Genomic DNA, 26,261 nt, shown 5'->3' on the forward strand with positions numbered 1-26,261 from the left:
ACTTAGAATGCTGAGCTGGTTCCAGCCTGTAAGTCTTTCTAAGCCAGCAAGAGAATGGAATGGAAGTAAAACACCGTTATCTGTGCTCGCCAAATCTGTAAACATCACAAAGATGATTGCTGCTGCGGCCTTCCTGCCAACTACAGTCTGTTTGCTACTTAGTAGACAGGAATGAACACTCAATCATGTGGGTATAACCCCTCCAACCCCTGTGTTCTGAATTTGAACCAACCAGCTTCAAGAAGGTCCTAGTGCTTAGCTAGTCTCCCGCAAAACAGACAGCCATTGCTTTGGTTCATGGTGAAGAGTGGCTTTTTTTTTTATGTGTGTGATATGTGTTCGTGTGTATAAACACTGTTGTTTGTATATGTGTGGCCGACATGTAAGAGTCATCTTTGCTTGCTTTCCTACCTTATTCATTGAGTCAGGGGCTCTCAATCAAACTCAGAGCTTGTTAATATGGCTTGTCTTGCTCCCTCTGGGGATCCCCTGTCTAAATCTTCTGAGGCTGGAAATGCAGGAAGGCAGCCATGACTAGCTGGTGTTTTCACGGGTTCTGGGGATCTAAACTCTCATCCTCATGTTGGCTCAGCAAATGCTTAACCACTGAACTATCACCCCAATCCAGAAGGGGGTGTTATTCTGAGCTTCAAGAACCCAAAGAAAGGGCAAAAAATGAAGGTGATAATTCAGGTGTTCGTTTTGATGTTGAAGGCGTGTCAAAAGGTTGTGCAGTCTCCGAGGCAGGAGAGGTGAGCAGCTATGCTCCCAGAGTGCTGTTTGGGAAGGGGGCAGTAGCCTGCAGGTTGAATGTGTGCTCAGTAGTAACACATTTACACCCCAGGTGACGTTCTCCATATGGTGGAACGTGACACCTCAGATCCAACAGTGTTGAAATCCCCAAACAGAGTAAAGTTCATCTCCCAAACACATCTTCAGGTGATTGTCAGCTGACCAGGTATCTCACACAGGTGACTGCTCTCTGATCACGGGAGCAGTCTCAGCTCCTCACACTCCTCTCCAAGCAGAGTGTCAGAGGCGCACGTGAGACTGTGGGGAATTCCCTCTACATTTGTTGTCTTTGCCGTGCGCATTTGAAATTCCTGCAGTTTGTGCTGATTTTACACTATACATCTCCCCACTGCTATTTGCACACCAATTCTTTACTACTGACAACATCTATGTGCACGTGACATTCACAGTTGGATGTTGTAGAGATCAAATCAGTAAAACTACAATTGGAGTTGTCTCTTCAAGAAGAAATAAATAGTATATTTATATGAAATATCCATACAACTTATTATACATTCATTTTTAAAACCATGCACACTCCCCAAAACATCCAAACATACTTTCATCAGCACATTTGCCCATCAAAGGTCAATTCATACATACTCCACCTTTACATCCATCTTTTCGTTCACCTGTTAACCAATCTACCTATTCATTCGTTAACCCATTCTTCATCCATGCATCCTTCCTCCCTCCATCAATTGATTTATCCACGTATCCATTAGCCCTTTCACCCATCCATCATCACCTTTCCACTTGTTAACCATCCAGACATCTATCCATCCATGTGTTAATTCTCCCATCCACCTAGACACCCATGAATCCATTCATTCACTTAAGAAAAAAAAATTAGATTCCTGCAAAATATTGCAAGTGGCTTCACCATACACTGGCATTTCTACCCCCTAAGTGAACTCTAAGGGGTTTTACACATTCTCTGGTCAGTTCCCTCTCTGAACTCACCTCTATACCCTTCCTCTTCTGTTCACCTCCCCATGAGACAGTCCTTCTTCCTTTTGTTCTCCTAACACAACAAACCCACTAGGGATTCACTCCCATGTTCCAGGTCAGATTTCTTCTCCTCAGAGTGGCCATTTCCCTAACAATGCAAACAGCACCTCCACTCCTGTCCTCCCAAACAGCACCACCTCCAGGAAGACCTCTGAGACCAGTGTTCCTCCCAGAGGAGCCACTCCTCCTTTCCACATCTCAACTGTTTCCATGTCCCAGAGCTGGCTGTTTTAAGCTAAAGCGATTGACAGATGGACTGCAGCGATGAACGAGCTATCAGGGGAGAGTTAGACTCGTCTTCCCCTTTTTCGACGACTTTCGTCTGACTGTCCACTCATAGTAGGACTGTAGTCAGTATTTTCAGAATAATCAGATGCTTACGATTTTCCCATTGTTTATTTATTTGTGTGTGTGTGTTGTGTGTGTGTGTGTGTGAGAGAGAGAGAGAGAGAGAGAAAGAGAGAGAGAGAGAGAGAGAAAGAGAGAGAGAGAGAGAGAGAGAGAGAGAGAGAGAGACCTCCTGTGCCACCCCATGTATGAAGTTCAGGAACTGGTTCTCTCGTTTCCTATGTGTGTTCCAGGGATGAAATTCAGGTCATCATTTGTGGTGAAAGTGGTGTCTTAACCCACCAAGCCACCTTGCCAACCCTAACACATACATGTTTAATGTAGGGGTGAATACATTATCCACATGAGTGTGGGCATAGGGCGTCATCATCATGATTTCACATGATTTCATCTAGGATGGGACGAGGAAGACATAAAGTAGACCCAGGAATCCTCAAAGGTCTGCACCTCTGTCTAGTTGTCTGCACACACATCCTCATTTAAAGAAACACACGGACAGCAGGAACATGGCCTGCTGGGCTCCCACCAGCTTCCTCATCAGGTGAGGCTCCTGCACAGCACATTTCTCCTCCTGCAAAGACAGGTAGCAGAGACGCAGCTCCACACCGGCACAGTACAAGATGCAGGGCTGAAGCAGAGCCTAGCCAGCCAGCCTCATCTGTCCCAGTGGCATGACTCTGACGTCCATTCCCAGCTCAGGAGCACACACAGTCTGCAGTCACAGGGGCTGGCTCAGGCTGTTGCCAGGGAAACCACAGCCGGAAGTGGGAGGGGGAGATTCAGGAATGCAGACAGCACAGAGTGCCCCTTAAGAACATGAATGTTCCCTTTCCCCAAACAGACCTCATGCAGTTCCTCCATCTCATCCTGGACACAGTAGGCCTTCAGCCCCCCTGGAGAACAACTGTCATTGTCCTGACACCGCCAGGGGTGGGCAGGGCTTCCTTCCTTCACAGGGAAATCTGCTCTTTGGGACTCGGTTCTGCAGGGTTTTCCATCCCAAACCTTGGGACTTGAGATGGCCCAATGACATCATCCCTCTGCTGCAGTGAACCTGGTGTGAGGAGAGGAACAGGCCTGGTGAAGGTGGGTGTGACTGTTCCCACAGGAAACCTGTGCTGTCTGCATCTCACACCAGTGTCCTGGGACCCCCAACAGAGCCACACAGAGGCAAGGGCCCTGGTGACAGAGTCCCCTCCACCCAGAGGTCCCCAGACTGCAGATGAGCTCCAAGTGAGCAGAGGACACGGACAGGAGCGCTGGGATGAGGCAGCTCTGGACTCAGGGAGGATCGAGCGTGAAGCAGGACAAGTTTCACAGGAACATGGTCAAAACCATTGGCTTCTGAAATCGAGAGAGCAAGGGTGGGATAGGAAGGGATGAAGGCATAGAACAAATAGCTCGAGACCCAGGTGGCCTGGTCTCCCAGTAGCCCAAGGGTTTAGTGGTCTTCCATCACAATCATTCAATTCTCAGCCAGTTTCTTTTTCTTTTTAATTTAATGATGTTCATTTATTTTGTGTGTGGGAATGGTGGGTGCCTGAGTCACTATGTCTGTATAAGGATGAGAAGACAATTTGGAGGAGCAATGAAACAGTAAGCCACCTACTAGATTTTACTTCTAAAACCCAAAATTGAAGATGCAACTTTTGGAGCCTGAAGGACGTCTCCACCTGAGAACCTGAGTTCAGGCCTCGGGATTGCGTCTAGCCATTTGTTTCTTGGGCCTCCTGGGCCACCTCCTGGGCTGCTCATTCAGGTTCTAGCCTCGCATGGATTTTGGATAGGGCCTTACTTGAAATGAACTTGCCTTAGTGGCAGTCCCTGGGGCACCAGAAAGAAACTCAAAAAGTCTGGGAAGCCAAACACAAACATGGCTGGCAAAGGGGACATGGTCAGATCTCCATACATGGTTTGTGGCTTCAAAGCAAACCAGATTCCTCCTGGTCTGAGGCTACGTGCATGGCAGAGCCTCCTCCTGGGAGGTGGTTGCAGGACTCAAGGACACTGCAGGGGTGGGGCTCCCTGCAGGGTTCAGAGGTCCCTGCCTGGGATAAACCCCACACCTGCTGCTTCTCACCCAGCAGGAGACAGATGAGCTGAACTTGCTCTCCTTTTTGATGATTTCACCAAGGAACTTGTCTCCTCAAATCCGCCCTGAGCACCTCCTCTTCTGTCCTCTTGGTCCCCATCTTCCCCTGCTCTGCTGCAGGCTTCTGTTGGGTCTCCCTGCAGTCTTTGTCTCCTGACCTTTCAGAGTCTTTGTATTAGTTATGCGGTCGCCATCAGGAGCTCACAGCTCCGGGAAGGAAAGGCTTATTCGTACCCACAGTTTGAGGATGCGGCTTGTCATGTCAGGGACGTCTTGGAGGCAACAGTCACCTGAGGTAGCCTGTCACATTCCACAGTAGGGGAGCAGAAAGCCCAGCTCACTTTCTCCTTTCCATGAACTTCAGGCCCCATTCATGATGGATCTGGCCACCCCTTTTAACCCAATCTAGAAGGTTCCTTTATAGACAAGTCTAGGGGACTACGTCCTACATGGTTTCAGAACATGTCAAGTGAACATCCAACATTAACTCAGTCTCCTTTACAAGGACAAAAATGATTTTGTTTATTCATTTATTTATTTGCTTGTGTGGGGCAGGGGCACACATGCCACAGTATGTGTGTAGAGGTCAAAGGACAGTTTTTGGGAGTTGGTTCTCTTCTTCCACCATTTGGATTTCTAGAACCAAACTTAGAGGGTCAGGTTTGGTGACAAACACCTTTACATATTGAGCTGTCCTGATGGTACCCTAAACAGACATAAAGATTAAAATCATGGAAATCATGTAGGACACGACAAACCCTGGGGCATCCAGGAACCCGTGGTCTTCCAGTCTCTAGTTCGCTATTCTGTCTGTTTTGCATTCACATGACTCAAGAGGCCCAAGGTTTTCACCAAGTTCCTGTGAAACTTGTCCTGCTTCACGCTCGATCCTCCCTGAGTCCAGAGCTGCCTCATCCCAGCGCTCCTGTCCGTGTCCTCTGCTCACTTGGAGCTCATCTGCAGTCTGGGGACCTCTGGGTGGAGGGGACTCTGTCACCAGGGCCCTTGCCTCTGTGTGGCTCTGTTGGGGGTCCCAGGACACTGGTGTGAGATGCAGACAGCACAGGTTTCCTGTGGGAACAGTCACACCCACCTTCACCAGGCCTGTTCCTCTCCTCACACCAGGTTCACTGCAGCAGAGGGATGATGTCATTGGGCCATCTCAAGTCCCAAGGTTTGGGATGGAAAACCCTGCAGAACCGAGTCCCAAAGAGCAGATTTCCCTGTGAAGGAAGGAAGCCCTGCCCACCCCTGGCGGTGTCAGGACAATGACAGTTGTTCTCCAGGGGGGCTGAAGGCCTACTGTGTCCAGGATGAGATGGAGGAACTGCATGAGGTCTGTTTGGGGAAAGGGAACATTCATGTTCTTAAGGGGCACTCTGTGCTGTCTGCATTCCTGAATCTCCCCCTCCCACTTCCGGCTGTGGTTTCCCTGGCAACAGCCTGAGCCAGCCCCTGTGACTGCAGACTGTGTGTGCTCCTGAGCTGGGAATGGACGTCAGAGTCATGCCACTGGGACAGATGAAGCTGGCTGGCTAGGCTCTGCTTCAGCCCTGCATCTTGTACTGTGCCCGTGTGGAGCTGCGTCACTGCTACCTGTCTTCGTGGGGGGGGGGGGGACGACAATTGAAGCTTCTACTGATTCTGAATAAAACTGAGATCTCAATCTAAGCTATAGAGGCACTGTAGCTTATATCCTCACCATTCATTTATCAAGTACATTTTTACGTGTGGATGCTTGTCCAGATAACTAGATAAATGCACAGGCCTATGTATAGTTGCCGAGCTGCTTTCCATTTTGCAAATTCCATTTTCTATCTGGAGGACTGAAAGCAATGGAGAAATAAAAGCCCCAAGTTTCTGTTATTACGTGACCCATGCATTCATTCCAAGGTTAAGATACGTATATGAGGGCTAGGAGATGGATCAGTGGGTCCAGATGTTTTTGCAGATGCTGATGACCTAAGTGTGACCCCTGGGAACTACAGGTAGGAGAGGACTGGCTCTTAGATTCTGTGCTGTGACATGAGCACACCAGCACAATGCACAGTTATCTCTAAATCTATCGTGTGTGTCTGTGTGTCTGTGTGTCTGTGTGTCTGTGTGTTAGGCATGATGGTGCATGCCTGGAATCCCAGTACTTGAGAGACCAAGACTGGAAAAGGGTGAGTTTGAGGTTAGCTATACCTATGTAGTGAGACCCTGTTCAAAATAGGAGAAACAAAAAGTGATTGTTGACATCTTTTTATTCTGAAAATACTGACTGCAGTCCCACTATGAGTGGACAGTCAGACAAAAGTCATTAATAAAGAGGAAGATGAGATTAACTCTTCCCTGATAGCTTGTTCACCGCTGGGGCCCATCTATCAATCACTTTAGCTTAAAACAGCCAGCTCTGAGACATGGAAACAGTTGAGATGTGGAAAGAAGGAGGGGCTCCTCTGGGAGGAACACTGGTCTCAGAGGTCTTCCTGGAGGTGGTGCTGTTTGGGAGGACAGGAGTGGAGGTGCTGTTTGCATTGTTAGGGAAATGGCCACTCTAAGGAGAAAGAACCTGATCTGGAAGCATGGGCATGAATCCCTAGTGGGTTTGCTGTGTTAGGAAAGCAAAAGGAAGCAGGGCTGTCTCATGGGGAGGTGAACAGAAGAGGAAGGGTATGGAGGTGAGTTCAGAGAGGGAACTGGTCAGAGGATGTGCAACACCCCTTAGAGTTCACTTAGGAGGTAGAAATTCAAGTGTATGTGAAGTTTTTCAGGATCTATTTCCTCTTTTGGATGAGTAGGTAAATGGATAGATGGATTCATGCATGCTTGGATGGATGGATGAATAGATAGACAGATGCATGCACGGATAGGTTGATGGATGGATGAATATATGGAGATGGCTGGCCTCTATCTGGCAAGCTGGATGAATGATGTGTTAATGGATGGATGACTAACGAACTGATAAATGAATACATGGATGGGTGCCAATGATGGATGAATGGAAAGGCAGATGGAGTGGTTAATAGAGAAACAGAGGGATGAATGTGTGGATAGATAGATGGATGGATAGGTTAATACTATCTATTAACATCTATCATGTGTGGCCAAGCATGGTTGCACATGCCTTTAGCTACAGCACTCAGGAGGAAGAGGCAGGTAGATCTCTGAGTTTGAGGCCAGCCTGGTCTGCAGAATAAGTTCCAGGACAGCCAGGCCTACACAGAGAAATCCTGTTTCAAAAAATAAAAGGAAATAAACGTGTGGAGATGAATGGAGAGTTGGGTAAGTGGACAACTTTGTAGATTTATGACTAGGTAGCTCAAGAAGTTCCAAGTCCCACAGAGCCTTTCCCCAGTGCTATATAAACAGTGATGTCTACTAGGAAGAGGAGCATCTTCAGTGATGATGTAGACTCTACAAGAAGCTCCCAGAACACAGGCTTAAAGAGTGACAGCCATGCTGGGGTGGACCTTTCCTTGATGCAGTTGCGTTAGGTTCATGCAGGCTCCTCTAGGTACCTAATTGGTTCATGAAGATATACTTGGGTGAAATATTTTCTTGGGTCTATTGTTGGTTCCCTGTCTGGGGTGAACAGATGTTTTCTTGTGTTTCCTCAGGAAGAGTCACACAACACAAAGATAGCAAGAAAAATAGAATCAGATAATGGTTAAGTCTTGTCTAAGCGCATAGACTCATGCCTCAGGCGCACTGCATCTGCTTGGACATTAGAGCACTAGCAAGCCTTGGCTTAAGACTGCAGACTTGGTGTCTGGCTGCCGGGTTTGAGTCCCAGATTTGTCGTGTACTGGCCATGCAAGTGAGTATAATGTATTGCCTTCCCTTTCACTCCATCACCACGGACAGTCAACCTCCATTATCTATAGCTCCCCGTTTTGTGAAGTTTCAGTTACCTGTCACCATCTGAAGTCTAAGCACATTAAATGAAAAATTCTAGAAATGAAGAGCTCAGGCATTTTTTTTCAACGTGCAGATGATTTTCAGTAGAATAATGTAACTCTTGCACCATCCCATTTTGGTTTATCTGAGATGTTGATGATCTTTCTGTCTGGAGTACCCATCCTCTATCTGCCACCATTTAGCAGGCATTTTGGTGACTAGATCTCCTCCTGTGGTATTAACGTGGATCAGTGAGATTTGTGGTTTTAGGCATCCAGTGGGATCCTTGGCACATGTTTCCTACAACTAAGGGTACACCATGATATACAAACTTGGAGTAATATTAAAATACCCCATTGTTTATACATTTAGATGACTGGATAGAAGCCAGGACTGATGGCTCACACCTATACTCCCAGCATTTGAGAGACTGAGGCAGAAGGATTGCCATGAGAGTGAGGACAGCTTGAGGTATAGTACAAAATTCTGCCTTACAAAGGAAGAGAAAAGAAAGAAAAAGCAAGAGGTGGAGAGATGGCTCAGTGGTTAAGAATGCTTGCTCTTCTTTTAGAGGACCCGAGTTCCCAGAACCCCCACATCAAGCTGCTCACAACTTCCTGCAATTCCAGCTACCGGGCATCTTAAACTCTCTTCTAGACTTCATGGGATTCTGAATTCACGTGTGTGTGTGTGTGTGTGTGTGTGTGTGTGTGTGCGCACGCGCGTGCCACACACACTAAAAAAAAAGCTGGCCATGGTGTTGTAAGCCTGTAACACTAGCTCCTGAGTGTGAAAGACTCTTATCTCAAAAAATAAGGGGGAAAGTGAGTGGGGAAGCTTCCCTCATGTCAATCTTTGTCTTTCATATGCACACACGCACACGTGAACATGGGAATAGACACACATCACAAAACCTTCACACATATACACTCGAAAATAGAGAAAATTAATCTGGGGTGTGAGAGATGTCATGAGCTACAGTTTGCATTTTGTGCAAGGGTGGGGATTGGGAGGGGGAGCTGTGGACATAAGAGATAGATAGATGATAGGTAGGTAGGTAGATAGATAGATAGATAGATAGATAGATAGATAGATAGATAGATAGATAGACGGGTACATGGGTGAACGGTCAGGTAGACAGACAGCTGGATAGACAGGGATACATGGAGCACAAAATCTTTTCAAAGAAGTGATAGGAGAAAGCTATGAACAGGACCCTGGGCAAAGGCAAAAGGAAGACTCCAGGATGTGATGGACGTTGAAAAAGTCCCAGGCTCTGAGCAGGTAAAAGAGAGTTCCAGGACTGAGGTAAACTTTGATTTGCAAGCCCACCATCTTACTGCAGGGCCTGGAAAATTCCATTCTCTGCAGCTCTCACTCTCTGCATTTTGCCCCAGCCCCTCACATCCCTGATTCCATCAGAGGTTTCCATGGCAACCGTTCGAGCTCCTGGACCTGTCCTCGAGAAGATGAGAACCCCATGGGAGGAATGTGGCAAAAGACGTCAAAAGTCCCCCCACCCCACCCCGCACAGGTCAATCATGCGCGCTTTCACACACGCCAAAATGCGTCATCGTCAGTGTCTCAGCGGAAATCGAATACTGGTTTCAGCAGACACCGCGGACGTGAGAACAATCCCAAATATCTCCTAAGGCCAGTGTCTCACCCCCGCATTCAATCAGAAATATCGACCGAACCGCTTCCGGGAGCCAGACACTTCCCCTGACATGGAGAATAACATTATGTGCGGAAAAGGAGCCTGCTCTCTGCACTCCTAGAGCCGAGGCCATCTTAGCTGCGCCATAACTGAAATTTAATTAAAAATTTTTTAAAAAAGAAAAGAAAAATGTTAGTGGCAGTAGACTGGAGAGTTGGTATATGAATGGTCAATGGGAAATTCTTTTTAACTTTTACTGCATGTTCAAAAGCTCTTTTCATTAAAAACTTGAAAAAAAAGATGTGGATGCAGGAAGGCCAGCTGTCCAAAGGTACCCTTGGCTATGTAGCTAGTTTGAGGTCAGTCTAGGGACTATATATCTTATCCCCTAACCAAAAAGGAATAAGAAAAACTGAGTCCCCGCCGCCAAAGGCCAGGTTGGCAAGATGGGTCAGCAGGTAAAAGGGTTTGTGGTGCGAACATTACTACCTGAGCTCCATCCCTGGAACCCCTGCAAACAACCAGTGAGGTGGAGGTGGAGCCAGGAGAACTGGCTGAAGCCCGTGGGTCGCTTAGCCTGGGGTACTTTGGGGTCCACTGGAGTATGTGGCACGGTAGAAGCTTGAAGGCTGGAATTGACCAACTCCCTCGATTATCTTCTGATTCCCACATGCCTGCAAACACACACACACACACACAAGCGAGAGTGCATTTGCGCATGTGCACAGACACACACACCCACACATACACATTCTCATACATGCAGGCAAGCAGCACATACTTAAACCTTACAATTGATGGCTGCCATCACTCCTGTGGAGCTGCTAGGAAGCCTACATGCTAGAGTGGAGGATATAGGAGAGAAAATGGATGAGATTCACTCAGGAAGTGAGTTAGAGGCTGAGTCATCCAGGCCCAGATGGTAAGGAGTCTTGTGCAAGATGGCCTGCTCTGTTTTTGTAAAACACAGTTTTATTGAGACACAGGCACACCCATCACTTATGTTTTGTCTGTGACCACTTTTTTCTTCTTTCTACAATGACAAAGTGGTATTGTAAATTGGAACATATGGTCCACAAAGCTAAAAATATTATCTAGACTAGTACAGGAAAGTTTTTGGCTCTTAAATGTACTATATAAAACTTAAATCATAGTTAATCTACTCGTGTTTTCTTGAAGAAACATTTCCTCTCTGTTGGCTTGACAGCTGGCTAGATAGATGGATAGAAGAATCATGAATGTATGTATGTATGTATGTATGCATGGATGCTTGGTTGATGGAATGATCGGGAATACAGGATGGATGGATAGATAGATGATGGGTAGATAGATAACTGATGGATGGAGGATTATGAATGAATGGAGGATGGATAGGAGACTCATGAATGGATGAATGGATGGATGGATGATGGAATGATTGTGAATAGAGACTGGCTGGCTGGATAACTTATGAGTGAAAGGATTATGAATGGAGGATGAATGGAAGAATCATGAATGTAGGAGAATGGGTAGATTGAAGGAGCACAAGATAGATGGTGGATGGATGGATGAATGGATCATAGGTAGAAAATAGATAGAGGGATACACAGATAGACAGATGTATGGATCCTGGATGGATGGTGGATGAATGGATGGTGAAGGAATCATGAATTGAGGATGTATGTATACATAGATGGATGGGTGATGGATGAGTAGAAGAATCGTGGATGAAGTGGTAGCTAGAAGGATCACAGATGAAGTACAGAATGTTCATAGGAGGATAGATGGACAATAGGTAGATATATGTGTGGCTGTTGGGTGGCTGGATGGTAAGGCTGATAGCTAGATGGATAAGTGAGTGAATAATTTTCTTATTATGCTGTTATAAATGCCCACAGAGTGAGTAGTTAAAAACAACAGAACTCTATAGTCTTATAGTTAATGGGGCCAGGTGTCATCAGGGTTGGCTTCTCTGGCAGCCTCTGAGAAAAGAGTCTGTGGCCACCTGTATTCATTGATTCATGTCCCTTCCTCCACTTTTAAAGCCAGGAGGGTAACATCTTCAAAACTGTCTTCCTCCCTCCATTTTTCCATTTCTCTGACCCTCCTTCCCTCTTGCTTTCCTCCCCTCTACCCTACCCTAGGATCAAACCTGGGGACTTGTGGATGTCCATCAAGTGCTCTACCATTGAGCTACACCTCCAGAACCTCAGCTTCTCTCTTACAAGGATATTTGTGATGACCCGTATGACACAGACAACCCAGCTCAAAGTCTTTGGTCTAAGTACATCTGTAAGTTCATTTTGCTTTATCAGACAAAATTTACAGGTTCTGAGAATTGGGATGTGAATGGGGGGGGGGGCTTTTATTTAGCACATTGCTGTGGGATTTGGATGGATGATTGGATGGGAGGAAGAAGGGATGGTTGCATAGATGAATGGATGAGTAGGTGGGTGGATTTATGGGTAGATGAGTAGACATGTGATGGATGCTTAGCTAGTTGGATGAATGGGTGGATGGATTAATGGATGAATAGAAGGTGAATGGCTGCATAAACAGAGGAATGAATGGATGGATAGATGGGTGAGTGGACAGGTGGATGGTTGCATAGATAGTTGATTAAGTAGCTGGATGTATGGATGGGTGTATGAATGGAAGGCGGATGGTTACATGCATGTATGTATGCATGCATGTGTTTATGTATGTATGTAAGAATAGAAAGTTGATGGCTACATAAATGGATGAAAGGACAGGTGGGTAATTATATGGAAAAATGATAAGTAGATAGATGCTGTAATGAAAAAAAATCCTGTTTTTCCTTATTATTGATGAATTTCGTTTCAGACAAAGTAAACTTTGGAGCTACCCTTCCCCGCCATCTGTGTACACAGAGGACCCCCCATAACTTCCATGTCTAGAAAGTCATATTTTGGATATTTAAATTGTTAGGAATTGGGGTTAATGCATGAGGAGGGTGAGCGGGGGATAAAATGAAAGAAAGCATTCTCCAGGGTTCAATAGAAGCAAATCACAACATGTAATGGAGGTTTGCTGGAGCTCGCTCTGCATCCCATGCTGCTGCTGCTCCTGTCCCCCCCCCAACTGGAGTTCTCAGAAGGTCCTCTCTAAGGCTTCCTTCAATGTCTTTCCTACCTCTAACACCACCCTGGCAGTGGCCATCTCATGCTGTGTGACCATGACTCTTTAGACTGAACCTCATTTTCACCTGGTAAATGAAGATAATTATAGCCCACCTCATAGGGAGCGACCACAACACTCCATTTGTATGCTCAGGCTGCCATCATGAAGTACCACAGACAAACTGGATTCTAGATAATGGGAACTGTAGAGAGGTAAAGTGCTCTTACTGCCCAGCCTGATGACAAGTTTGGTCCTGGGACCCACATGGTAGAAGAGAACTGGTTCCCACAAGTTGCCTTCTGGCCTCCACATACATGCTGTGGCATGTACACTCATATGTGCCTCTCATCCCCATAAATAAATACATGTAATAAATATTTTTAATGGTAGGAGCAAATTTATCACTCTTCTGGAGGCTGGACATCTGAGATAAAAGCAGCAACAGATTCAACGTCTACTGAGGGTCACTTCGGGTTGAAGCAGCTGCTTCTTACTGTGTTCTCATATGGTAGACATACATTGTATTTCTTGAAGACATCTTTCATAAGAATATTAAGCCTATTACAGAGGGACTTACTCTCATGACTTAATCATCTCCCCCAAAGTCTCATTTCCAAATCTCATTACACTGGGAACTGGACCTGCTGATGTTGCTATATATCTGATAACAATCTTGAACATCTGAAGCTCCTCCTTCTACCTCCTGAGTGTTGAGATTAGAGGTGTGCATCACCACACCAATTTATGTGATGCTGGGGCTCAAACCCAGGGTGTCATGCATGCCAGACAAGTACTCTGCTATCTGAGCTACATCCACAGCCCTTGTTTATCTGTTGCTATGGTTTTTAATTTACTGAGATACAATAATACAAAACTCAATGAATGGAGTTATTCTTGACTTCTATGTTCAGAGTACTGTGCCATCAAAGGGACTTGGTCCATTATCGGGGATAAAAGTTATTGGGTCGGGGCTAAAGAGGTGGTTCAGTAGTAAAAGAATTTGATGCTCTTCCAGAGGATACTATGTTTCCCAGCACACATAGTGGCTCACAGGGGTCTGTAACTCTACTTCTGGAGTATCCAATACCTTCTCTGTATTATGGGGGAGGCAGACATGCACATACCACATATACACACATACAGGCAAAACCCTCTAATGCATAAAGTAAAATAAACAAATCTTTAAAAAGCAAAAGTGGTTGGGTAGACATCCCACTGCATGCATTAGGTTTTAGTCATTCATTTTCTCAATAAACATCTAATAAAGGACCACTGTGTGTCAGTCATGGTTTAAAACTGAATCCAAAGAGTGGAAAATTCCAGGTCCCAGCTCCTCCCACCTTTATGCGGTCCTGATGCAGTTTCCATGGTGATGGTCTGGGCCTGCATCTGTTGCTAAGGGCACAGGGTTGCTAAATCTCCTTCAGAGATCGTAGTTATGGGCAGAAGGAAGTGGGGGCAAGAGAAGGGGGACAGAATGTGTTCCAGTCTGCCACCACCTGCCAGTGGTCCAAGCAGAGCATTTGGGGCCTTTTAATAAGGACTTTCAGAGCTTAAAGCATACATGGATGTTGAGAAATTTCACCTTCCTACCTCACATCTCATCTGAAGTGACACTGTTGCTGGAGAAGTGGGGTTCCCATTTGTGGGTTCTCAGTTTCCTTGATAAAAGAATTAGAAAGAAAAAAAGAGGATGAAAGAAGGAAAACTTTGAGAAACTAGGGGTAGGCAAGCTGTAGACCTCAGCATCTGCCAGAAGGAAAGAGATGGAGAAGAGGAAGAGAGAAAGCCAGGCTTTTAAGTCAGAGTCCATGGGCTGGAGAGATGGCTCAGCAGTTAGGAGCACTGGATGCTCTTCCAGAGGTCCTCAGTTCAATTCCCAATACTCACATGGAGGCCCACACCATTTACAATGAGATGTGATGTCCTCTTCTAGCATGCGAGCACACATGTAACCAGAACACTGCATACTTAATATATAAGCAAATCTTTAAATTAGGGTCCAAAAAGCTGGCAGAGTCAGCAACTGAGGTCTGCAAGCATCTGGGGGCACTGTGGGGCGAGATGGGGTGACTCAGAAGCAATGAGAAAGTCCAGAGTGCCAGAGCAGTCCCGTTTAGGATTTGAGTTATCATACAAAGAAGAGACAGAGACTGGGGAAGGGAAAAGTTAAAAGGCAAGTAGGCTTAGCAATAAGATCAGTCCACAGTCTCACCAGTGGAGGGGCTATGATAGGGAACAATTAATCCTGTATCTTTTCAGCAGGTCTTCAAGTGAACTGGTTTTCCTGGGGAAGGGATTGTCACCTGGCCAGGGGACTGGCAGGCCCAGTTGGGTTAACACTTCTGAGACAGCATCTCTCTACACAGCCCTAGCTGACCTCGACTCACAGGGATTCACCCGCTTCTGCCTCCCAGGTGCTGGGATTAAGGGCACGCACCACCACACATGACTGAATTAACTCTTAGGGGAGGGGACAAAAGAACATACAGTTTGGGACAATTTAGAATGTGTCTCCACCCAGGGCCGGAGGTAGAACTCAGAATCTGATCCTTTGATCAGGAGGTAAGTAGTGGCTGTCCCTTTAAGGGCCTCCACGAACGCCTGGCACCTCCACACCTCCACCTTTTCCTATGGATTTCAAATCTTAAGGAGAGGCAATTTTATGATGCTCTCCCTTCTAGGGTTCAGAGCAAGTATCCAACCTCAATGTCTTCAAGCTTGTGAATACATCTAGTTAGTCAACACTGATACAGCGCTCTTATTTTATGCCTGTTCTTAAGTAAAATAAGGGTTACTGAAGCTAAGTCTTTGATGTCATGTGTAGCTCTTTCCTCCAAATTTGAAATTACTTCCTGGGGGGCTGGAGAGATGGTTCAGTGGTTAAGAGCACTGGTTGTTCTTCCAGGGGGCCCGGGGTTCAATTTCTATCACTGACATGGCAGCTCACAACTGTCTGTAACTCTAGTTCCAGGGGATCTGACACTTTCACACAGACATATACCAATGCTCATAAAATAAAAATAAATAAATTATTAAAAAATTTCTTCCTCAGAATAAGCCTCATGAAGACTCAAGAAACCAATGAAAGTTGGGGAGTTCGGGAACCTCAAAAGGCTGACACATTTACAAGATCTCACCCATCAAGGTTGGAAAAGCAGCGAAGGCCACCGAGAAGGTCTCTCTCCTGTTCAGCTGTCTACAAACTGAGGAACTTGAAGGATGTAGCGTCTGTGAATCAACACTCAAGCTGGGGTGGGACTTACAGTGATGCCGTCACCTTTGGGTCGGTCACTCATATTCCTGTCAGCAAAGCTCAATAAACCCGCTCGTTCTCTGAGCCTGAAGTGGGTGGAATCCATTCTGCTGTCAGTGTCCTGTCTGGGGTGCGGGTCTGTTCCAGTCTCCCTAGGTACTCAAGTCACATAGCAGGTGCCATAACATTCCCTCTGGTGCTGAGACAGTTAGCAAGTGACTGACAGCTGGGTCACACATACTGTTTGCTTACAACAGACCAAAGAATGGCACACATCCTAAGAAGGCTGTAGCCAGAAGGCACGAGATATAGCTTGCAACAATGTAGGACATGAAATCTCAAAATAAAAAGGTTTGCTCATTTCTTGAATTTTTCATTTATATTTGAAAGTTTGAAGAAAGAAAATGTATGAATTGCTTTCCCCATTGCTGTGATAAAAGTACTTGGGACAGTTGGGAGGTGGTGGCACACATCTTTATTCCCAGCACTTGGGTGGTAGAGGCAGGCGGATCTCTGCGAGTTAAAGGCCAGCCTGCTCTACAGAGTAGGTTTCAGGACAGCCAGGGCTACACAGTGAAACCCTGTCTCAAAAAAACCAAAAGCAATAAAAGCAAATCCCATCACTGAATTTCAGCTGTGACATATGAGGCATGGAACATCTGCTCAAGAGTCAGAGTTTTATTTATTCACAAATTTTGAGTGAGAAGTGAACTGGTGGACTCCAGGCTAATTCTTTAAATACACACTCAGTCTAATACAAAATTCTAGAATATTCCATCCTCTAAGATTTGCTGGTTTTGAGGCACCTTCATTTCCTCATCCTAGCAAAAGTTTCTATGGCAACAGATTGAGCTTGCTTGGGTTGCTAAGCAACAAAAAAGCCTTAAGGAGAGACCTGTGATTAAGCTACCACCATCGAACCAACCTGGCCAAGGAGGGGGAGGACTAGACTCTTTAGGCTATCATCTGCCATCTGTGGTTCATGCACACCTTCTGTGTTTTCTCCTGACAGAATCTTTGTAGAATGACACAGTTGGACCTGAGCCTTGAAGGCTAAAAATTGGAATAAGGGTGTTGCTCGGTTGGTAGCGTGTTTAGGAAACATGTCCAAAGTCCTGGGTTTGATCCCAGCACCACATAAACTAGATGTGGTGGTTCATGCCAGTGATCCAAACACTTGCGAGGCAGAGGTGAAAGGATTGAGAGTTTGAGGTCATCCCCAGCTACATATGGAGTTTGAAGGCAGCCTGGAAGACAGGAGACCCTATGTCAAAAATCACAACATAGCTGAGGAAACTGACACTCTGGCCTTTGCAAGTGTACACGTACATAGACACACATAAACGTGTGCCTACCTGTGCATTCACCATCCACCCACATGTGTGTCATGTGCGCTCCTCACTTATGCACCTATTTAAATAATCGAGAAGACTGGAGAAGAGAGAGAAAACTGGAAGCTAACATGTTAAGCAACTAGACTCAGGCAAATATTTTTTTTTCTTATATGGAACCTAGTTAATGAATACACACATATATGCATATACACACATATGTATACAACCACACAAGATGTGAACATTGAGCGGACATTCTGGTTTCATTTCTGTTGCTGTGATAAAATATTCTGACAAAGAACAGCTTTGGGGACTGGAGAGGAGTCTTAATGGTTAATAGGACTTGCTTCCTTTGCAGAGGACCCAGGTTTGATTCCCAACACCCATATCAGACAGGCTCATAACTGCCTCTAACTGCAGTTCCAGTGAGCCTAATGCCCTCAGGCCTCTGAGACACCTGCACAAATGTGTTGCACATAAACTCTCTCTCTCTCTCTCTCTCTCTCTCTCTCTCTCTCTCACACACACACACACACACACACACACACATCCATACACAAAAATGAAAAAAATTACATCTTATTTTTTTTTAAGTAAATTTGGAAAGATGGAGTTTCAGGTTAAGGCAACTATTAGCAATCTACAATCTGTAGACCCACAGAGGTTAGGTGTAGAGTAAAGGACTAGGACGTGCAGACAGATATTGTTAGGAAAGGGACATAAAATAGATAGTTATGCATGGATAAGGGGGTGCTAGAGGGGAAGGGTCAAGAGTAGAGGAGAGAATACTGGAACAGACAGCTAAAATTAAGAACCATTTGAGGGGTAGTATGGAAATCTAATACATTAGAAGCTTCCCAAAATATACATATATGAAGGCGATCTAAATGAAATCACCAAATAATGGGGGAGACAGAGCCCCAACTGGCCATCTTTTGTCACCAAATGAAGATTCCAGTACTGGGATTGGGTTATATCTAATATAGCTGTCATCCAAAGGGTTCCCAGAGGAATCCCCAAACATCCAGGCTGTTGCCAAGACTACAGGTTGCTCTCCAGACTGACAGCAAGTCCCTGTTGCTGAAGACAACACCCACATAACTCACTGAACATGGGGAAGTCAAGTTGGTGCCTACATTCTAGTGTCTCTGGCACAGGGAGGTACTCTGCAGGCTGCTGAAAGACATGTGACTAGCAGCCCAGCTACAAACCCTCTGATCTTCGGTGATGTCCTGTCTGTAAGATGGCTAGGGCAATGGTGGTGCAAAGCTTGTGGTAGTGCCCAACCGTGATGTGATTTCACTGTAAAACTCCACGAGATGGAATCCTTGCCTAACACTGCTTTGGTGGTGAAGAGCTTGAGATCGATAGCTCAGGGACCTAGGCTGTCTATGTCCAATTCCCATGTATTCATTTTTGTCTTATCTTATTATATTTTATATGTTTTATTATTATCCCTCAGAAGCCTGTGTGTTTTCTAATGAGAGACCGAAAGAGAGTAGATTTGTGTGGGAGGAGAAGTGGGGAGGAACTGGGAGGAGTGGAAGGAGAGGAAACTATAATCAGGATATATTATTGGAGAAAAATAATTTATTTTCAATAAAAGGAAAAAAATTGAAGGTGGGGGGCTGCATTATCTAACTTCCAGGGAGGGTTCCTGGGGCAGGGGTGGTGGGTGGGGAGTGGGGGTTAGAACAAATTCTCAAGGCTGCTGGCCAGATGTCCAGAATGCAAGTACAATCTCTTATACCTGTTAAAACAGAAAGGTGGGCTCAGAAGTGGCTCCATGGGTAAAGTGCTGCCCCATACAGATGAGACCCCAAGTTCAGTACCAAATACCAGAGTAAAGAGTCAGGCACTTGGGCACACACTTATAGTCCCTTGACAGATCTCGGGAGGCCCTGGCCAGTCAGCCTAGCTTACCTGAGGAGCTCCGAGTCAATGAAGAAAGCTGCTTCGGGAAACAAGATGGAGCTGGCGTACTGAAGAATGAAATTTGAGGCTGATCTCTGGCTTCCACATATGCAGACATGTGCATGTGAAACACACACACACACACACACACACACACACACACACAAGCTGGAGAGATGACTCAGCAGTTGAGAGCACTTGCTGCTCTTCCAGATGATCCAAGTTCAGTTCCCAGCACCTGCATGGCAGCTCGCGACCATTTATAACTCCAGTTCCATGGGGAGCTGACACCCTCTTCCTACCTGTGAGGACACCCTAGGCATACGGTCCATGGACATACAAACAGACAAAACACCCACCTATATAGAGTGTGATTGTTTGTGTTAATGTAAAGGCGTATCGTAGAATGGAGTGTCAGGGAGATGCTTGCACCAACCTACTGTCATCTTCAGCGATAGTTAATATGACCAGTTGTCACCTGTCACTTGTTAAGTCAGGCAACAAACACCAGTTGTGTACCAGACACTGCCCTGGGCATTTGGGATTAAAGGGAAGTAAAAGCAGGCACCATACCAGCTTTCCCGGGCTTGGGCAAGCAGAGGAGTTCTTTGTGTGTCTAAAGGACGGTAGACTCTATCAGCAAATGTCTTCGCTACTGTGTGCTAGGGACTGTGCTCTACATAGGAGTCATGCAAGGGTCAGACAAAGTCTTCCTCATAAGATATCATTCTAGTGGGATGGAGCTATATATAATCAAATGGTGAGAAGGGCACTATCTGAAGAAATAAGGGCCAGCCAGGTGGTTCAGCAACTAAGGGGGCTTGCCTTAGTAAAGCCTGACGCCCTGAATTTGATCCTCAGGACCCACAAGGTGAGAGAACAGACTTCCACACCTGGGTGGGACATACATGTGACCCTCCTCCCCCGAACATAGAAGAAGAAAAGGCAGAATCTCTAATCTCATGGTGAGAACTCTGAGTTCCAGGAGTGAGCACAGCCAGGCTAATGGAGTTGGTCACAGCCTCAGAAGACCCATGGAAACTGAACCCAAATGTGACATTCCAAGTCACTCAGTCCGGATGATCTGTTATGCAACAGTTGCTAACTGATACATAAAGAACTGAACAATTCTTCTGTGTGTGTGTGTGTAAGTGTGTGTACATGCACATACGCGTGCATGTGTGTGTGCACGCACATGAGTGGGTGTGGGTACCCAAGAAGGTCAGAAGTGGCATTCAGTCCCTGGAAGCTGGAATTGCAGATGGTTGTGAGCGGCCTGACATTGGTGAATGGAAGCGGCAACCCAACTCAGGTCCTTCACAAGAGCGTGGAGCCTTAACTGCTGAGCCGTCTCTCCAGCTCCAGCTCTGGTGTGTGAGACAAGTTGTCTCACTAGCCTGGAGCTCACTCAGGTAACCTAGGCTGCCTGGTTAGAAGCCATGGGGACTCCTCAGTCCCCACTTCCCCATCACTGAGATGATAAGCATGTGCCACCACACACAGCTTTTAAAAACAATTGGGATCGCTGGGGATCAATCTGAGGTCTTCATATTGTGTGACAAGTAGCTTAGTGACTAAATCATCTTTGCAGCCCTAATCCCTTCTCTTTTAAGTATATTTTGGCCTACAGCTAGAATTACAGCTAAATGGATCAACTCATAAGCAATTAGCCACAAATTGTGTTTGACTCAAATTTCACAGGATTTTCTTTCTTTTCACTCAGGGAAAGCAAGTGGAGAAAAATCTGCCTTAAAAACAAGAATCTGGGCGGCCAGGTGGCTCAGGGGATAAAATTGCTTGCCTTGCAAGCTTGAGGGACTTGAGTCGGAGCCCTGGAAGTCACATTTTAAAAATCCAGATGCAGTAGTGCACATCTGTAAGCCCACCACTCCCCTGGTAAGACGTGAGTGGGTAATAAAACCATCCGGAAGCTTGCAGGCCAGCTAACTGCTGGTGCTTAGCACCACAGAAACAAGGGAGGTGGAGGATGAGGACTGATTTCCCCAAAGATGTCCTTTGAGCTTTCCATGTGTTGTGGAACACACACACACTGCACACAGACACACACACACAATAATAAAGTGAAAAAAATGAAATGGTTTAATTTTAAGTGTCACCTTGCCACAACTCAATCAATTGGGAAGACAGCCTCAGCTGCTCTGTGGGCATGTCTACGAGACGACTGTCATGATTCTTATTCGATATAGAAGACCCACCCCACTGTGAGCATCACCAATCCCTAGGCAGCAGATCCTGAACTGCAGGATTGGAGAAAGCTGGATAAATGCAGCAGGCAGCATGGATATGCATTCACTTCTCTCTGCTCTTAACCGTGGACGTAACCTGATGGATGGATGCAGCCGTGGACGTAACCTGATGGATGGATGCAGTCGTGGACGTAACCTGATGGATGGATGCAGCCGTGGATGTAACCTGATGGATGGATACAGCCGTGGATGTAACCTGATGGATGGATGCAGCCGTGGATGTAACCTGATGGATGGATGCAGCCGTGGATGTAACCTGGTGGATGGATGCGGCCGTGGATGTAACCTGGTGGATGGATGCAGCCGTGGATGTAACCTGATGGATGGATGCGGCCGTGGATGTAATTGCTTGAGATCCTGCTTTGACTTCCCTCGATGATGGACTGAAACCTGTAACTATAAGCTTGAGATTAACATCCCAAAGTTTCCTCCCTTATAGCGTGAATTCTAATTGGTCTTAACAAAAACCCAAAGTCAGATATCAAGTAAATGCTGAAAGATCAGAGAAGTAAAGGAGCCAGCCACTAGAGAGACCTTTTACCTCTACTGGAATCAGACTGAAGGGGGCAAGATCCTGTCTTTATGAATCCTCAGACTGAATGTCTTGAGCTCCACCAGCCGTATCCCTTCTTATCTCCACCTCTCTAGTGTTGGGATTAAAGGCAAATAACTTCCAAGTACTGGGATTAAAAACGTGAGCCACCACAGCTTGGCTCTGTTTCTTTTTGAGACTGAATCAATCTAGTGTAGTCCAGGGTAGCCTTGAACTCACAGAGATCCATCTACCACTGCCTCCCGAGTGCTGGGATTAAAGGTGTGTGTCCCCACTGCCTGGCCTCTATGGTTAACTAGTGTGGCTAGCTCCGCACTCTGATCTTCAGGCAAGCTTTATTTGTTAGATCACAAACAAAATATCATCACATTCCCTAATTTGCTTTTTGTCGGGCTATTCGCCCCAAACAAACAAAACTCCCCAAATCTATGTGATGAGCTCCACAGGTAAGTGACAATCTAAAAGGAATTCACGGGTAAAACATGGTTCATAAAGGAGTCTAAGACTGGGCTGCATATCTTGTTCTCATCGATTCCAAGAGTCTTTCTTGCAGAGGAAGAATTGATCTCATTACTGGGGATGTTCATTGATTACAAAACAAACATCAGTAACAGTTCAGAGCCTGGAAAATTCCAACCTCAGAGGCCCTTCGGGCTCCCTTGCAGACCCCCTCCCCTTTCCCAATCATGCTGCTGTTTCCATGGTAACCGCCTAAGCTAGACCAATGAATGTCTCATAGGCAGGTAAATGTTCCTAAGTGGAAACAAACATCTACTGACGTCAAACCAGCCCCTGGTGGGGGCTGGGGAAGGTGGGATTGCAGACTTCCCAGCAATAGCTCCTATTACATCTGTATTTTTTCCTTACCGTGGTAAATGATGCATACAATTTTAAAATTTAACTTTTTTTCCCCAGAGCTGGAAAGTGGGGGTAGCTTACACGTGTGGAGGCCAGAGAATGATGTTGGATATCTCTCATCCATCTTTAAAAAAAAATTACATTTATTTACTCGTGAGCGTGTGTGTGCATGCATGAGTGCATGTGTGTGTATGCAGAGGGCTCCCTCAGGTGTAGTTCCTCAGGTGATGTCCACCTTAGTTTCTGAGACCGGGTATCTCACTGAGTAGACTAGATTGAATGGTCCTAGGGGCCCCAGGGATCCTCCGTCTGTCCACCCCTGCCCAGCGCTAAGATTACAAGCTCATGCTGCTTTTTCTTGTGAGTTCTGGGGATCAAACCCAGGCCATATGTTTTCATGGCAAACATTTTACTCATTGAACCAACTACTCAACCTTCCTCCCTCCTTCCTCCCTTCTCATTTACTTTACCTCCTCCCTGCTTCCCCCTCTCTCCCTTCCTCCATGCAGCAAGTTCTTACGCTCAGGCTAGTGTCAGATGTGATAGGTATTAGAGGATGACCTTGAACCCTTGATCCTCCTGCCTCCACCTCCCCAGGGCTCAGATGACAGGCTTGCACCACCAAGGCAAGCCTTAGTCCTCTTTTAAAAGGTAATCTAGGGTCCAGGAAGGGTGAGCTGCTCAGTATTGCAGCCAGTTCTGTGTGGTGGAAGTTTGTTATTCTTCCCTTTCTGGAATTTTCTCCAGTTATGTTTGGCTTTCCCTCTTTCTGAAATGCCTGTGTCCATCCAAGAACTTTTAAATACGACCCTGGTCTCAAGAAAGAAAACCACTACCCATTCCTCATCTCCTCACGTCCCAGGACATGGCTGGGCTTGCCCAGGTCTTCAGCCCACACATAGTCAAGCTCTTCACCCCAAAGGCCCCACTCCATAAATTATCCTGTAACCAGAGAAGGCCTGCCTTGCTTCCCAGCTGAAACCCCACAGCCGCTCTGCAAAGACCTTGCTCCTTTTCAAAGCAAAACCTGCCTGTCTCATTCCTGAGATTAACTCAGCCACAGTTATTATTTTTCTCAGACTGAAAAAGCCCACTGTTTCTCGTCATCTGTATTCAGTGGCCACTACACAAGGCCCTCCCAGGAGGGGTGAGAGAGACAGACTGTGACAGAGAGAGACACAGATACAGGCAAACACCCCCTTCCCCACCCCCACCCCCACACACAGAAAGAGAGAGAGAGAATCAGATTGACTAAAATAATATATCATCAAGCCTCCATGTAGCCTGAAATGTGGCATCCCCACATGATATCAACTGTATTTTAAAACATCTGGAAAGCTGCAAGCCAGAGGCCTCTCTTGCTTTCTCCTCATTCTTCTTCCCTGAAGCAGGTCATGAGAACCACACTCATCTTTAAAGCTAGACACAGAGAACACTGAACAAGCGGGCCTTGCTAAAGACTCCTAGCTTGTCACATCGTGGTTCTGTTTGTTTACCTCCTGAGCAATAAGATTATAAATATGCACCATCGTGCCAGTTAGATCATTAAAAAATAAACAAAACCAAGAATAACAGCAACAACAAAGACTGGGACCCGGAGATGGCCCAGCAGGTAAAGGAGCTCGCCACCAAGGTGAATTACCTAAGTGTGATCCCTGGGACCCACTTGGGAGAAGTAGAGAACAGACTCCAGAAAGTGGTCCTGTGACCTCCACATGCCCACCTCACACACCCCAACACACACACACACACTAAATAAAGCTGTAATTAAAAAAAAAATCTTAGCATGCTTCTTCATGACTTTTTACTTAAAGTTTTTCTGTCTCTTTGGTTCCTTATTTCCATTTGAAACTCTTGTAACACGAACAATTTATATCTAAAACATGTGTCTATACCCTTCTCCTGCTAATCTGTCCTTCCGTCACAGGGGCTCCCCCTCTTGGGTGGCGCGGGGTGTTTGGTTTGTGTAGTCTTCCTGCATCTGTATTGTCTTACTTATTGTGTAATGCTGCCAGCTGTAAATAGAATGAATAATAATAACCAATCTTTCTGGCATCCCAGGCTGGTTGGGCATTCACCATGTAGCTCATTCACTCAGAAAGTGATTGGGGGCTGAAGAGATTACTCGGTGATTAAGCACACTTGCTATCCTTACAGAAGACCCCAGTTATCCCAGCACCCATGTCAGGCAAGTCACAACCATCTGTAACTCTAGCTCCCGAGGAACTGTTACTCTCTTCTAGCTCCCTTGGGCATTACATACATGCATATACACACACAGGTGTGAATACACATGTGTGCCTGAATGAGCACACACACAAACTCAGACACATAACTAACAAAATCATAAAAGTAAAACTTAAAAAAAAACCAAAGTTGGTTACCTCCATAACCTTTATGCCACTACTGCACCAGTGGGCACATCTTACTTTTCAAGTTAGTATTACAGTATTCAGACTTTGCCAGTGGGTAAGACCACAAATGACTTTTATCCCTCAGGCAAACCTTAGATCACACTAATCCCGCTGTTTCAGCCTCCCAAGTGATGGGATTAAGGGTACTAGTCAATGTGCTCCAGAATAATGGTGTGTGTGTGTGTGTGTGTGTGTGTGTGTGTGTGAGAGAGAGAGAGAGAGAGAGAGAGAGAGAGAGAGAGAGAGAGAGACTATTGACGCCCACAGTGCCTAAAGAGAGCAGAGATATTGGATCCCCAGGAACTGGAGTTATAGGCAGCTGTGAGTCACCTGATGGGGATTCTGGGAATTGAATTCTTGTCCTCTGCAAGAGAAGAAGACGCTACTAGCTGCTGAGCCATTCCTCCACCCCTCACCCGCTTTTTTGAGACAGGATCTTACTTTGCAACCTTTGTTTCCACATAGTTCATGATGTAACCTAGACTTTTCTCAAATCTGCCTCACTTTTCCTACCTTGGCCTCCAGAGTTTTGGTATTAGAGTCACAGGCACCCATATACATGTATGTACACCCATGAACATGTACACACAAAGATGCATCCTCAACTTTATGAAGTTAGTGAAATTAACACGCTCTAGAAAGGAGCACCTGCAGAACAGTGCCCTCCCTTGTTGTTTATTTTGAGGAAATATCTTTCCCCCAGCTTCTTATTTAGAGGGAGAAAGGAATGAAGCTTGGCCTTTACCCATTAGGAAAGCCTTCC

General features: G+C 45.9%; 1 protein-coding gene across 2 annotated transcripts in view; it reads right to left on the reverse strand.

The window, feature by feature from the left end:
* Window positions 1-26,261, reverse strand: part of LOC125395562 (ubiquitin carboxyl-terminal hydrolase 29-like) — a 221,556-nt gene that overhangs the window by 73,851 nt on the left and 121,444 nt on the right. The window contains exon 3 of one of the 2 annotated variants that reach the window (XR_015738602.1): window positions 21,484-22,069. The exons of the other annotated variant lie outside the window; for it this stretch is intronic. The gene's annotated coding sequence lies outside the window, so the exon portion shown is untranslated. Of the gene's footprint in view, window positions 1-21,483; window positions 22,070-26,261 lie in introns of those variants that run through there. 2 annotated transcript variants of the gene reach the window in all.

The sequence above is a fragment of the Myodes glareolus genome, chromosome 1 (genome assembly GCF_982192425.1).
Source record: "Myodes glareolus chromosome 1, mMyoGla1.1, whole genome shotgun sequence".
Classification (NCBI taxonomy): domain Eukaryota; kingdom Metazoa; phylum Chordata; class Mammalia; order Rodentia; family Cricetidae; genus Myodes; species Myodes glareolus.